Source organism: Aulostomus chinensis, chromosome 7 (assembly GCF_037954235.1).
Source record: "Aulostomus chinensis isolate RoL2024-O1b breed Wild chromosome 7, RoL_Achi_v1.0, whole genome shotgun sequence".
In the NCBI taxonomy this organism is placed as follows: domain Eukaryota; kingdom Metazoa; phylum Chordata; class Actinopteri; order Syngnathiformes; family Aulostomidae; genus Aulostomus; species Aulostomus chinensis.
In genome coordinates, this window is record NC_141326.1 from 9,597,501 (window position 1) to 9,611,475 (window position 13,975).

General features: G+C 40.3%; 1 protein-coding gene across 3 annotated transcripts in view; it reads right to left on the minus strand.

Annotated features, from left to right (window-relative positions):
- lrrc4ca (leucine rich repeat containing 4C, genome duplicate a) overlaps nt 1-13,975 on the minus strand; it is a 217,744-nt gene that overhangs the window by 63,287 nt on the left and 140,482 nt on the right. Inside the window, exon 1 of one of the 3 annotated variants that reach the window (XM_086208323.1) lies at nt 11,949-13,215. The exons of the other annotated variants lie outside the window; for them this stretch is intronic. The gene's annotated coding sequence lies outside the window, so the exon portion shown is untranslated. Of the gene's footprint in view, nt 1-11,948; nt 13,216-13,975 lie in introns of those variants that run through there. 3 annotated transcript variants of the gene reach the window in all.

The window sequence follows — 13,975 nt, forward strand, 5'->3', positions numbered from 1 at the left end:
TGCAGGTCTATTCAGGTAAAAATACAAAGAAATATTGTGGGTTCGGGTGAATCAGGTCAAAAACTGACAAAGCAGCCTTTGGAGTAAGTTATAAATAAATAAAAGGCTGTGCATCTTCTATGATCCTCTCTCTCTCTCTCTCTCTCTCTCTCTCTCTCTCTCTGTCTCACCCTCTCTCTCACTTTTCAACACACAAACACACATATGTACACACATTTGCCAGTGTAGGTCCTACTATACTATACTATACTATACTTCCTACAATATTCTTACTATACCATATAATATACTATACTATACTTCCTACAATATTCTTACTATACCATATATTAACCTACTGGTAAATGTGATCTATCACAGCTCCCCATAGAAATGCATATAATGCTTCCGTCCAAACTATTCATAACTGCAGGTGCAGCAAAACCTATCATCAAGGACCAAATCTGCTGAAAATGTGCCGTAATAAGAGTGTTATCTCTCACTGCAGGAAGCTATAATTGGGCCAGGTTCAGGTGCTTGATGAACTGATAATTTAGCCTGTACATGTTTGATTCGTGTGGCTATTGTGCCATATGATCCTAAATGTCATTTTTAACATTATTAACTGATCAGCATGTGAATGCACCTCAGTTCACACACTTAATAAAGCTGTTTGATAAGTGAGATTGGCCATGCTATGCATCACTCTTTATGTTCAACTCGGTAACATTGGTTCTGATTATGGATGAAGCTGGTGTGATTAAACAGAGGTGGATCTGGGCAAGCAATGTGGTAATGGCTGATGTAAATTAACACACAACTCAGACCCTATTAAAGTTCCTGAATTTATTTCATCAGGATGTCACATGAACACTGAGTGCCTATTAGTAGGTGTGAGTAAAAAGTATAAAATATAATTACAAAGGATAGATATATAAAATAATAAAGATAAATATAATAAGATAAAATAGTATGATTAAAATAGTAGATATTTAAATCGTATTTTTTTAAATTTTATTTAAATATAAACAACAGCATGGCATATTATGGATAATGTACAATATCCCTGACAGGTATTAATAACAAACATAAAAAATTAATAGTAAACCATAAAATGAAAGCATATTGTTAAACAGCCACACCTCTTATGTAATTTTAGAATGATGGAACCATATCAGTGAGTCAGTCTGTAGATTATTCCAGGCAAATGGAGTGAAATATATGAAGGCTGTCTCTCCTACATTAGTCTTTACTGCTGGCACATATCATTTCAGCCCTGTGAAAGGGTGCTGCGGATATCATGTCTTAGACAGAGATGTGACCTTAAATAAGGTGGTAATTTTTGAAGTCGACCATTGTAGATGAATGTAGAGCAGGGGTGTCAAACTGGTCCAGTAAAGGGCTGTGTGGCTGCAGGTTTTCATTCCGACCAATCAAAAGTAACACCTGATTCAACAAATGAGCTGTGTGGACACAACTTAGTTCATTTAAGTTGTGTCAGGTTTTGGTTTTCTTGGTTGGAATGAAAACCTGCAGCCACATGGCTCTTTACTGGACCAGTTTGACACCCCTGATGTAGAGAGATGGTGATTTCTCCTGAGAGAGGGAGGGCAGGGCCTCCTGCTGATACGGTGCACAACAGTGGGTGCAGTTTGAGTTGTCTGTAATAAATCAAAGACCTGAGTAATAGACAGCACCTCCAGTACATGTATAAGGTTAAATTCAGCAGCGGTTAGTAAATAATATTACTTTAATCCTATGCCCTTTAAGGGAGCTGTTCCTTTTTCAAATTTAAATTTTTAATTTTTGATATAATCTATTTATTTTCTTTTAAAAGTCATCAATATGTCATCAACCTACATGCCAGAGTATTGACTGGCTTGAATGAACATTGAAGAATGAGTCCTCAATGTCTGCTTTACTTTTTACTTTTTATTACTGGAAAAGAAGAGGCTTATCTTAAAAATAAGGGTGCTATCATTGATACTGTTAAAAAAAATGTACTTACTCTGGTCATAACTTCATATTGAGATTTTTGCAAAGAAGCATCATTGTCCAAGCACCCATTGTCCAAATAAAAATATTACACTGCAGGTGTATCCCCGTAAGATGTATGCCTGTGTGCTTTTTCAGGTTATCCTTGAGTCCCAGTTGTTCTCTGAAATATAATTTTAAAATTTAGTCAAGACATTCCTAAGATACCTTCATTTGAAGTGACCCTGACTTATGATCACCAAAACTTTGTCCAGTTCACCCTTGAGTCCCAGTGGACCTCTGATCAAATTTGGAGCATGGACGAAAAATCCATATTGCCGGTTTGCCACTGTTGCTGGAATAGAGGCACACAAATCACTGAAATCTATTTTTACACATTGTCTCTCATGAGCAGCAGGCATAAGCATTAAATGTCTGCATCACTGCTGTGTGGATGAGTGTTTCTGTCTTGCAGTTCTCATATGCATATGGATTCTTTTAACATTCTCTTTCTTTATAAAGAGGGCACTCCAGGACTCCACACTATATAAATAAAGTCTGACCGGGTGATTAGCATGCTATCTATATGCCATCCCATGAGCTCTCATACCTGTTTTCCCTAGCAAGGTTGAAAAGCCTGGTGTGGAGACCTACAGTCAGCTCCAGGGAACAGAGACAGATGGGGCAGATAGCACAATGACAGGGACATTGAAGGACAAGATGATGGAAGGAATCAGACCCAAAAGCAAAGCTACACAAAAGAGCTTGGAGTGCTGTTAAATGGTCCAAGACAGTGGAGTCTCTTTTGAGCATGTACGTTTTGTGGCCAGCATGACTGCTAGGACCCCTGTCCTGACTTCCTCTGTCCCCATCAACAAAGACCTCCGAGGTAGAAACCTGAAACAGAGGCCTGGTTCTCTGAACCATGACAATCTGTTTGGCTCCAGGGGAAAAAGTCGGGGGGGGGGGGGCAACTGGCATCAAGGTAAGGACAGTGAAGGAAGAGGCAATGGAATCAATCAGACCCAAATCGCCAATGGAAGCTCCTGCAAAAAATTGTAGGAGTGCAGCTGGAGGTCTCTGCAGAGCCACTGTGGCCAGAATAATTGCTTAGACCCTGTCCTAGGACATCATTAGTGCCAAGATCTTCAGTGAGTGGCAGTCCAGAACAAAGACAGAGGATGTGGGATCATTAGAATTCTTTTTTCTCTTGGCTCCACAAGCAGGAGGAGGCTGACCAGAAATCCTCTTGTAACCCCACTTCAACTTGGAGGGAGCTTTTGAGGTTGCAGTCCTGATAGAAATATGGCAACTAAGAAAACAGTGGGGTGGGAAACATGATCACTCATGAGACTATCAAAATGATTTTTTTTTTCTACACAATAATTTCATGATGAAAGATTCTGCTATTACTGATATTTTGTAAAACAACTCATTATGATACATTTTGATACCTGAAGAAGGAAAAATATGCCGAAGAAATAAATATGCCATTCTTTCCAGGTATTACTTAACAGTCGGTAAAATACATCGCTTACATGAGTTTATTATAGTTCAGTAATCAAACACAGTTTTGACAATAATTAAATTTGAAACGGTAACGCTAACTGCAGGTAATTTTACTGCTATTCCTCATGAAATCATGTAACTGTTAAATCTACAAAATATTTTGTAAATAAAATAAAGGTTTTTCATTCTGTGATTCTGATACATCTCTCACAAACGTATGCTTTGTACCCACTTAAAGCCATGATATAAATATTCCTCTTTCTAAAGATACTTCATGTCCTGTAAAATTTCCTAATTGATAAACCCAAATTTGAATGTCCTAATCTATATAGCTTTTGCATTGCATTTGTTAGATTTTACGCTGAACACCTCCAACATCAGACTTAAATATGGCTATACTGTAGTTACATTATGTTAATTCATTCACATGAGGGAAATGAAATGTGTCAAGGTCTTGAGTGTTGTGTGATTATTTTCTCTCTGCAGTGACAGATATGCAGTAGCCAAATGCTTAAGATGTCTGGCACAGGCTGCAGAAGTCTAGCCATTAGGCTCTATGCACGATCCAGCACACACACACACTATGGATATGCTGCCCTCCTCTCGTCATTTCTAGTGGATTTTACATCAATTCTACATTATTGTAGTTTTTTTTCAATGTCACAATAAATATTACTTGCTGACGAAAAGCACATAAAATGAGTTGATTTTACATAAGTTAGCATTGTATTTTTTCATGTGGAGCTCATGAGAAAAAGTTCATGCAAACCATTTTTGTTCAGATGCTTGGTCACATTATTTACTGATTCTATTCAAGTCAGGTTTCAGGGTTCATCATAGCACAGAAACAGCACAAGTCAAAGTTACCAATGACCTCCTACTAGCATCAGATGAGGGACTGGTCTCTGTGCTGGTCTTATTAGATCTTAGTGCAGCTTTTGATACCATTGACCATCGTATCCTTCTGCAGAGACTGGAACATGTCATTGGCATTAAAGGAACTGCACTAAACTGGTTCAGGTCATATTTACTAGGTCGTAAACCCTCTGAGACCACTACAGTCACTTATGGTGTTCCACAAGGCTCTGTGCTTGGACCAATCCTCTTCACCCTATACCTGCTTCCTCTAGGTCACATTATTAGGAAACACTCAATTAATTTTCACTGTTATGCTGACAACACACAGCTGTACTTATCAATGCATCCTCATGAAATAAATCAGCTGACTAAACTGGAGGCCTGTCTAAAGGAGATAAAAAAAATGGATGATCCATAATTTCCTGTTATTAAGCTCTGACAAAACTGAAGTTATTGTCCTGGGCCCAAAACATCTTAGAGACACCCTATCTAATGAGATAGGTACCCTGGAAGGAATTACCTTGGCCCCCAGCATGACCGTAAGGAACCTAGGAGTTCTCTTTGATCAGGATCTGTCCTTTAACTCCCACATTAAGCAAATTTCTAGGACTGCTTTCTTTCATTTACATAACATTGCTAAGATCAGGCACATCCTGTCTCAAAAAGATGCAGAAAAACTAGTCCATGCTTTTGTCACTTCCAGGCTGGATTACTGCAATTCCCTCCTATCAGGCTGCACTTGCAAGTCCCTAAAAACTCTCCAGCTGGTCCAAAACGCTGCTGACAGCGGGAACTAGTAGAAGAGACCATGTCTCTCCTGTACTGGCTTCTCTGCATTGGCTCCCTGTCAAATTCAGAATCAAATTCAAAATTCCCCTTCTAACATACAAAGTCCTCAACAATCAGGCACCTTCATATTTGACAAAGCTCATAGTCCCTTATTACCCAGCTAGAACTCTTCGCTCCCAGGTTGCAGGGTTACTTGCGGTTCCTTGAGTTTCTAAAAGTAGAATGGGAGCTGGACCTGCTCCACTTGTAAAGTGTCATGAGATAACTTTTGTTCTGATTTGGCGCTACACAAATAAAATCGACTTGACTTGACTATAAAGTAATATATGCCAAAATACAACAAAGCCATTGCTTTTGTCTTTTTCAAGAGCCAGTGGATCTGAACATACATAGTTTTAAGATTAAAAATGTGAAAAGGCCTTTCTTTGCATCTTCATTCTTGACAAGCTGCCTATTTGGGAAAAAAGTACAAGGTTTTCATTCCAAAAGGTGGCATGTGTTCACAATTAATCTCAGTAAATCCAGGCCTTTCTGCTGCAAGTGTTTTGTTTCAAGTAATTCCTCTCTGTTTCCCTCATGCAGGAGGGGAGTGGAGTGACAAGCCCTGTCACAAGACCTTGACCTGAGCACTGAAACAGACTGATACCACAACAGACTCCATGGAGACAACTTGGATTAAATCAAGTGTAAATCTACCCTTGTCAGACCAAAACTATCATAGTAGGGCAGCCTTGCCTATATGCAGGTGTCACATTGAGTGACACATTAAGGTCAGTGAATATAGCAGGGTGAATGGGTAGTGAGAAAATCCATCAAGACACTGACTCTCACAGAGATACACACACTTATTGACACACATGGGATGTACATTTCAATGTCATGACATCACGAGTGAAACAGGTAACTGTGACACTGCAGAATGGAAAAGGTGCGTTTGTTCCTTTTTCCGTTACATGCAGTTTAGAGAGTATTGATGCAAGATCTTGCATTCATGGACGTCCATGTGGCCTTTTCACCAAATGATTTAAAAAATATGTTTGAACAGAATTCAGGGCATGTGCTGAGGTGTGACCGCACGCATGCATACACACACACAAAGACACGCACACACACACACACACACACATACACACACACACACACACACACACACACACACACATACACTACTGCTGCTGAAAAGCTGGTGAGCTCCTACAGCATCTGATTGCGAGTGTGAGTGGATTTTAATAGTTAAAAAAAGATCTGAGTGACAGGCACAAGGCGTGACCCAGATGCCCAGACCCTTGTTCTGCACCCCTGGCTCGGCTGTAGAAAGACACACATATGTGCTTGCCCAGATATGGTTTTGTAACTGTAAATCTTTGGCTTATAGGATCCCATCATTGCAATGTGTACACGAATCAAAATTGAGTTCATTCTCACCATTGCAGAGGTCAAACCTTCATTTTTCATGTTAGACAAATCAATGTAATTACACGGCGTAAACTTCTCTGAACATTTTTTCTATTTATCTGAATCTCCCTCCACAACAATGGGCATTTTAAATTTCATTTTAATACAATCAACATGTAACCTTGGATAAAATTTGTTATTTTTTATATCTATTTAATCCTGTGAATATGTAAGCCATTAATCAGTCCTTGACGTGACACTTGCTTGGTTCTGGAACAGCTTAGTTTAGGTCTAAACTTCGTGTAAAGCTACTGAAAAATATTCTTTTTGTAAATATCACAGTTCTGTGGAATGTTGTCAAAGAGCAGCTGAATCTTTCAATTCACATTTTTTCTCAATTTGATTCATGCACATTGGAACAGCTTCAAGGCTGATTCTTTTTTTTTTTCTTTTTTCTTTTTTCCCAGCACAAGCTGCTTGCTACTGCTTTCCACATTTCCTGTATTTCTCATGATTTCACCTGAGGGATCTTTACTAAAAAACAAATTGATCCTGGTGAAATGCTGTTTCTATTTTGTTACAATGGGTAGGTACGAAATCTTTGTGACCCCCATTTCTCCTGTAGATAAAAATTACCAATTTTTTTTTGTGTGGATGAAATACTGCATGAAAGAAATGCCTCTTTTCCAGAAGGAGGAGCCCATCAGCTTTACCAGGTAAAATAACCATCACAGTTCCAGGTTATTTTCTGCTCGTATTAAACCAGCACAGCCGGTTAAATGGTTGCTGTGTGTGCTCTATTTCTTCTTGCACACACATGCACACGCGTGTCTTTGAGGTCAGTAACTTTCTCTCAGACTGAGTAAGGTACTCATTTCCCTCACAGTATAGTTGTAATAAAGGAAGAAAACGTACTTTGCTGCATGTTAATTTTAAATACCATGCAATGTTCAGTTTGGCAAACAAGTTTTGTCTCATGTTAATTTAGTCAAATACCAGACATTAAAGGTTCAACTTCCTTCCTGAACTGGTGAATATCTAAGCATAACTGACAGTTAACAAAGATTTAACTGACATCCATTAATATTCCTTTAGTGTAGTGTGACCCTCTTGGCTAGTACAGATCTTCATGGATGTACTAAAATATCAGCAATACTATTTTAGGATACTATATAGAATGTTAGTATGATGTTTTGTGCACAGCTTTTTATTAAATAGCTGCCAAAAATAACACCAGAGAGATCTGGTGTCAATTGTCAACCTCAGTTTCAGCTGTCAATTTCAGTTGTCATGTGACCACTCAAGACCTGTTTTGTAGTGCATGCATCTTTGAGAGGAAGGCTTCCTTTCCCAGACCTCATTGTTTTTTGCTTTTTTCTTTCTCTAAGAAACTCAATGTCATACCTTTATACAAGTGGAAAAATAAAAGACAGCAGCTAGATATAACACACTACCATTTCACATCCCATTTAACCTTTTAAATAAACAGCAGGAATTAATATGGGGACCAGGGCCAGTATCACTTTTAACAGATGCTGCTCAAGTGCCCCTAAGGCAGAAAGAATGACTCTGTTGTGCATATTTATCTGTTAATGTGTGTTTGTCTGGGAGAGTGTGTTTGCATGCATCTGTGAGGTGCTCCTGCAAGTTGTTACTAATGGAGCTATCACGTAAGTCCTGTCTCAGGCACTGTCACTCTCATTTTAGCAGCATGTGACAGTGACAGTGGGGGTCAGGAAAAGAGAAACTGGCAGTGCAGAGGAAGGTGAGGATTACTAAATTGAAAAGACAGAATCATGACTGGCAAGGTGGGTGATGTAAGGCAAGTGGTGAGTAATGATGCATCCTGAATTCGGGTCAGCGCCCTTGGCTAAATTTTATGGAGGAAGTGAAGAAAGTGGGAAATAGTGATGGATTTGAGAGAGTTCATTTTTAGCCGTGTCACAGCAGCAGCAACAAATACAGCGAGTTTCAAAATAGCAGAAACACTAGCAAACCTCTCATGACATTGCCATGCTGAACACACATCTGTTAATCCTCCTCATGATAAAAGTGGCACTCGAGAGAGGAATGCTCCCTGGCCTCTACAATGACAGAATGGCACTTTTATGATGTCTCACAGATTATTCGCTGAGATGGATGGGCTAAGCTAGAACGGCGATTGATTAATCCATAGACTGGTGGAATGTGCTGCGGCTGTCCCCCTGCTCAGCTGTTCTTTCTTTGGACGAAACATTCAGAAAGACATGCTGGAGAGGATGACGAATGACTGAGGCTGCTGCAGATACTGATCATGTACGCCTGTGTAGGGCTGCTTGCTTATGTCTGCTTGATAGTGTAGATTATATTATAAAGGCACGAACAACATAAAGTCTTCAGACAATCATCCGCAGATATATAGCAGCCTCTTGTTAGGTATCAGGGGAGCTGAGCTGGGATAAGACCCTCATGAGACAGGTTATTGTAGGCTTCTCCTTTTGAGTCTGCCACAAGAGCTGCCTGTGATTAGAGGAAGAGAAGTGGAGGGGGGCTTCATGGTACACTAAGGTGAGTTTTTTTTACCAAACAGAAACAACTCTCTGTCATTGTGTTACAGCTAACTTACTAAGACATCACAGCAATGTCACTTCCTGTAAGGTGACTCTTTTTGCCAACTATTCATTATTAATTGCCACGTGACTGACTAATGTGGCAAAGCAGCAATCATCATCCAAGAAGAACCCTGCAAAAGCTCTGTTGTTGTTTTTTTCAGCTTCCCAACCTCTTCTGTTGAACATGTCCTTCAAATTCAAATGACCAGACACACAGCTTGTTGATGCTGTCAAGCACACATAGGATTATTCTCTACTGAGGGACCCAGATCAACATTCATCTGCAAAATCACATAATGTGTGTTTGTCTTGCAAAACAGTTACAAATCACTGCTCAAAAATAATTAGAAATTATGATTTTTCTGTAGTATTGTAAAAAAAAAAAAAATTGAGGTCCAGGATTGTATGGGTTAAAATGAAACAAAGTATGTGAGTTACTTGGCCACTTGTGAGACATGCATCACTCTACATCTACCCAATGTGTCTATTTATTTGAACTAGGAATATCGCTCCCTCTGCCTGTCAGTGCCTCTGCATCCCTGCATCGCTGCTTATTATTTCGCCCCGCTGCCCCTCCAGCATCCACCTGTGATGAGGTTGGGGTCATGATGATTTTGTTGTGTAATTAATAAGCATTTGAAACATGAGTTTTGAACTGGGGGGGCGGGGGGGATCATTCATATTTTTTTTTCCATTTTCCCCCATTTTCCTCCCATATATCACATGCTTCCTCCATCATGTGTGGACTCATAGGCTGTATCTTTTCAACAGCTGGTGTGTCATTTCATCGGGACGACAACACATGCGAGGATCATGCTATTCCCCCCAGCTCTCCTCCTTCCTTAACAGGAGCCCAAACAGACCAGAGGAGGCACTCGTGCAGTTACCAGGACACATACCCTCATCTCACCTTGTCATGGATACAGAAATAGTCATATGTGTAAGGTTACACTTTAGGCTTCCAGCTCAGCATTAGGGCTTCCAGATCATGTCTTTAGACCTCCTGCACTGCTCTGCTAATCTCCTGTACAAAGGAAGGGGAGCAGATGACATATCTCTGTAACGCTTCCCTCTCTCATTGTATGAACCCTCTTGAGAGATCTCATACCCGGAGTAGATGGCTTCATTATTGATACAAGTCCCTAACAGTCAAAGAAATGAATGCTAATGGTGTCCTAAGCTGGGGTTTACAGAGATTAATCCGATTGGAGAAATGAACATTTTATTATACAGCACAAAGTGCCAGCCTTGATCTGAACTGAGTCACACGCTGAGAAGGTGGTAGTGTGTGCTTGTGTGTGTGTGTGTGTGTGTGTGTGTGTGTGTGTGTGTGTGTGTGTGTGTGTGTATTTGGGGGCAACAATAGAGAGGGAGCATGGGTGTATATAGTCAGTGGCTTTACTCGAGCATGGCACCTCATTGCAGTGTTGCCCTTTTCTATATGACAAGTTCATTAATTTTCTGACATGGCTGCTTGGAGTGATTTTCAATAGATGTGTCAGACAACAATAGCTGGAGAGATTGGACACAAAACAGATGGAGGAAGCATTATCATGTGAAGACAGCAGGAAGTCCCTCTTGGTTCCCAGCTGCACCTGCTCTAACTTGCTGCTGCTGACAACCAAGGGAGGCTAACTGGAATCCACTCCGGGATCTGCCTTAATATACTTAATATATTTAATATTACAAACACACATCTCCAAAGTTGGGTGTTAGGAATGCCCAACATTGAGTCTTAGGTCTTAGCGGTCTTAGGCCTATTTTACTATGAATCACCCTGCACCAGCTAGCCATCTGCAATTCTGGAGTGTGCAAAGGGATCTATCATGTTAAAACCACTGACAGGGAAAAAGAAAATCATAAAATCTGTATTCTCATCCATCCCTCCAAGGTGATGTCAGTCCATCATATAGAATGCGTTTCTTTCTGTGGGTGAATAATGTTGGCCATGTTTTTCATTTTCACAGGTGAGTACTCAATATCTTGCTGAGGAGTGACAGCCATTTCTGTTTATGCTTTTACCACCAACACTGCTTCATGACTTATGATATTTAAGTTCTACTCTAATACAGAGAGAAAATAGCACACATTTGTAGCATTTGTATAATATTTATAAAAAAAGAGAGCCTTATTCAAACAAGTCGACCTGACTAGATCTTGCTATTTAAACCCTGAGATGTGTCATACGTTGCATACAAGGAGAAGATTACAGCCAGCAGACTAGTGGCTAAGATTCTTGAACCATGAACTAAAGACACGCGTGTTGATACATGCTTTCTCCTGCTGAGTCGAGGCAGACTTTAATTTCAGCACCACATTGGGAGGACAGCTCCCTTCCAGGCTACTAACCAGACGGCAACAATCGGCCTCTGTGTAGTCTCAGCCTCTCCGAGAGAAGAGATAGCAGGGCAGGGGCACAGTCAATTAACTATACATTCTGATAAACCATACATCTTATTCTAATTTTAAAGGTGAGACATGTGCTGTCACGTGTTACCAAATCATAAGACAATTATTTGTGTTGTTGCCTTAACAGTATATTTATATATATATATATATACATATATAACTTATTTCAATGCGCCTGATATGCAGACACTCAAGGACGCGCAAGCAGAGCTATGCGAGCGCGCTCATCTTTCCCCAGTCTGTCAAAGCAGCGCATGATTAGAGATCGTCTCACAGAGGCCGCAGCGTCAGAGAGGGACAATTTGCCATGATTTTTTTTTTTTTTTTTGTCTCTCCTCAGAGAGAAAAAAAAATCACTTAGGCATCACAAGGCGCAAAGGTTGTTCATGTTCTAGAGTGGCAAACAGACTAACATACACAACACACACTCACACACAAACTTACTGGTTCAGGAGGACGTCGATATATGGTTTAAAGGGGTTCCGCTATATCCAGAAAAAAACTGCACGGGAAAAAAAACACACACATATCCGCAATTCTTCGGTGATTTATGCAGATTCCGTAGAGGCTACTTTGTCACATACACACATACAAGACGACGTAATCCACCATGAGGCTGGACGGATAAGAACTCTCACAGTGATGACAATATATCCAATATTTCCCTTTTCCGGGGCGCACTAAACACGAGGGGACCCACAAGTGCCATTGTTGAAACTTCCGATGCAGGGAGATGCTCACGGTGCTGGATTTTCTCCAAACGATTAGTTTGGTGGTGGGGGGGGGGGGCGTTTTTTACCCACAAGTCCAAATATGGTGTTTAGAAAATAAATTTCAGAGCACACGTGGTCAGTTTTCAGATACCCTGAAAAGCTCCATTCGCGTGTGCAGGGGCTTATTGAGTCACAAATGCAACTTCTCAAGACACTTCACCGACCCCACAATCTGATTAGATTTCACCTCACAACCCAGTGCGGGATTTTTAAACTGCGTTTTTATAATCTCCCTTTGGTTTTTACGCAAGACGTCTTTAATAAATAGTCCACGTTTAATGGTTGATATCCTCTATGACTGATGAAGTTGCTCGGAATCAACTGAATTTCCGTTTCCAAGAGGAAAACAATGCACGAAATTTAAGAGCGATGCAACACTAAAAAGGGAAAAAAAGAATCCAAGAGGTAGGCTATCCTCAAAAAGCCTTTAGATTCCCCTCTGAAATTCAGCCTTCAAGTCTGTGGCTCCTTGCCCACCAGAAAATTTTACATGTCCTCCGTACAAGCATTGATCTCATCTTGGTAGACAAGATTTACAGTTCACCAAAGATAGTCATCACTTCTGCGCCATTGCTCTGTCTATGCGAGCATTTCGGCTATTTACCCCTCCATCGATGTGCACACACAGATTATTATCCTTAAACTGCTGATGGTCCCGTTCTCCTCTCCCGACTGTGGTGTTCTTAAAGCTGTTTCAGGCTGATCACCGGTTCCAAATACGTGCACACGCCGGCTGCATACATCGGTGTGCCCCCTCTCCACAGAGAACGCACGGCGTAGCAGCAGCAGCAGAAGCACGGGCAGAGACGGAACTGAGGAGTACAAGAGGGAGCATCATGTAGGTTACCTCCCACTGACAAACTGCTCCCTCCGAGTGAATCTGCCTTGCCTGCCTGCCAGTCATTCACTGATGCTGCTGGACCGGCAGACGTGCAGTAAAGGGCGGGAATATTAGGTCCCTTCAGTGTCCATAAGGCTCTGATTGAACTTCTGAAATTTCCTTCTCCCCACTGCAGAACCCACTCAGTCCCATTTTTCCCCTCTATTCATTATATATATATATATATATATATATATATATATATATATATATATATATATATATATATATATAATGTGTGTGTGAGAGAGAGAGAGAGAGAGGGAGAGAGGGAGCGAGAGAGCGTTCCTCCCATGTGTCTCCTCTAAATAGGACACGACTGCCACCTATCGAATCCCCTCGCCCTCATGTTTCAATGTGAGAGTGGCCTTAGGCCGGTTGTCGCATTGGGTTGTTCTCCAATGGCAGGCTATGTTATATTTGCAGAGGTTTATAAATACTATATCTATTTGAATACAAAATGCTCAAGGTTACAGTGGTAGATACTCACCCAGAATAGACTGTGTATATTTATAGCACAGGTCAAAAAAGGAAAGAAAAAAAGCTTAAACAAACAAGCTATTTTATTGTGTTTTGAGGGCTTTGAACTGTTTTCCAGTTAAGTTTAAACTTTTTTGTGACCTGTGACCTTTTCTTTTTTAAAAAAAAAACTTTTATTGTTGTTTATATTTTGTTTACAGCTGTGGTACTTTTGGATCATTCTTATGGGTATAATTGTTATTTTTATGAGAAGAACTGCATAATATACATTGGTAACTCATCACAAATTGAAAAGAAAAAAACAATAACAACAAACAAAACAAAATACATGGTATACT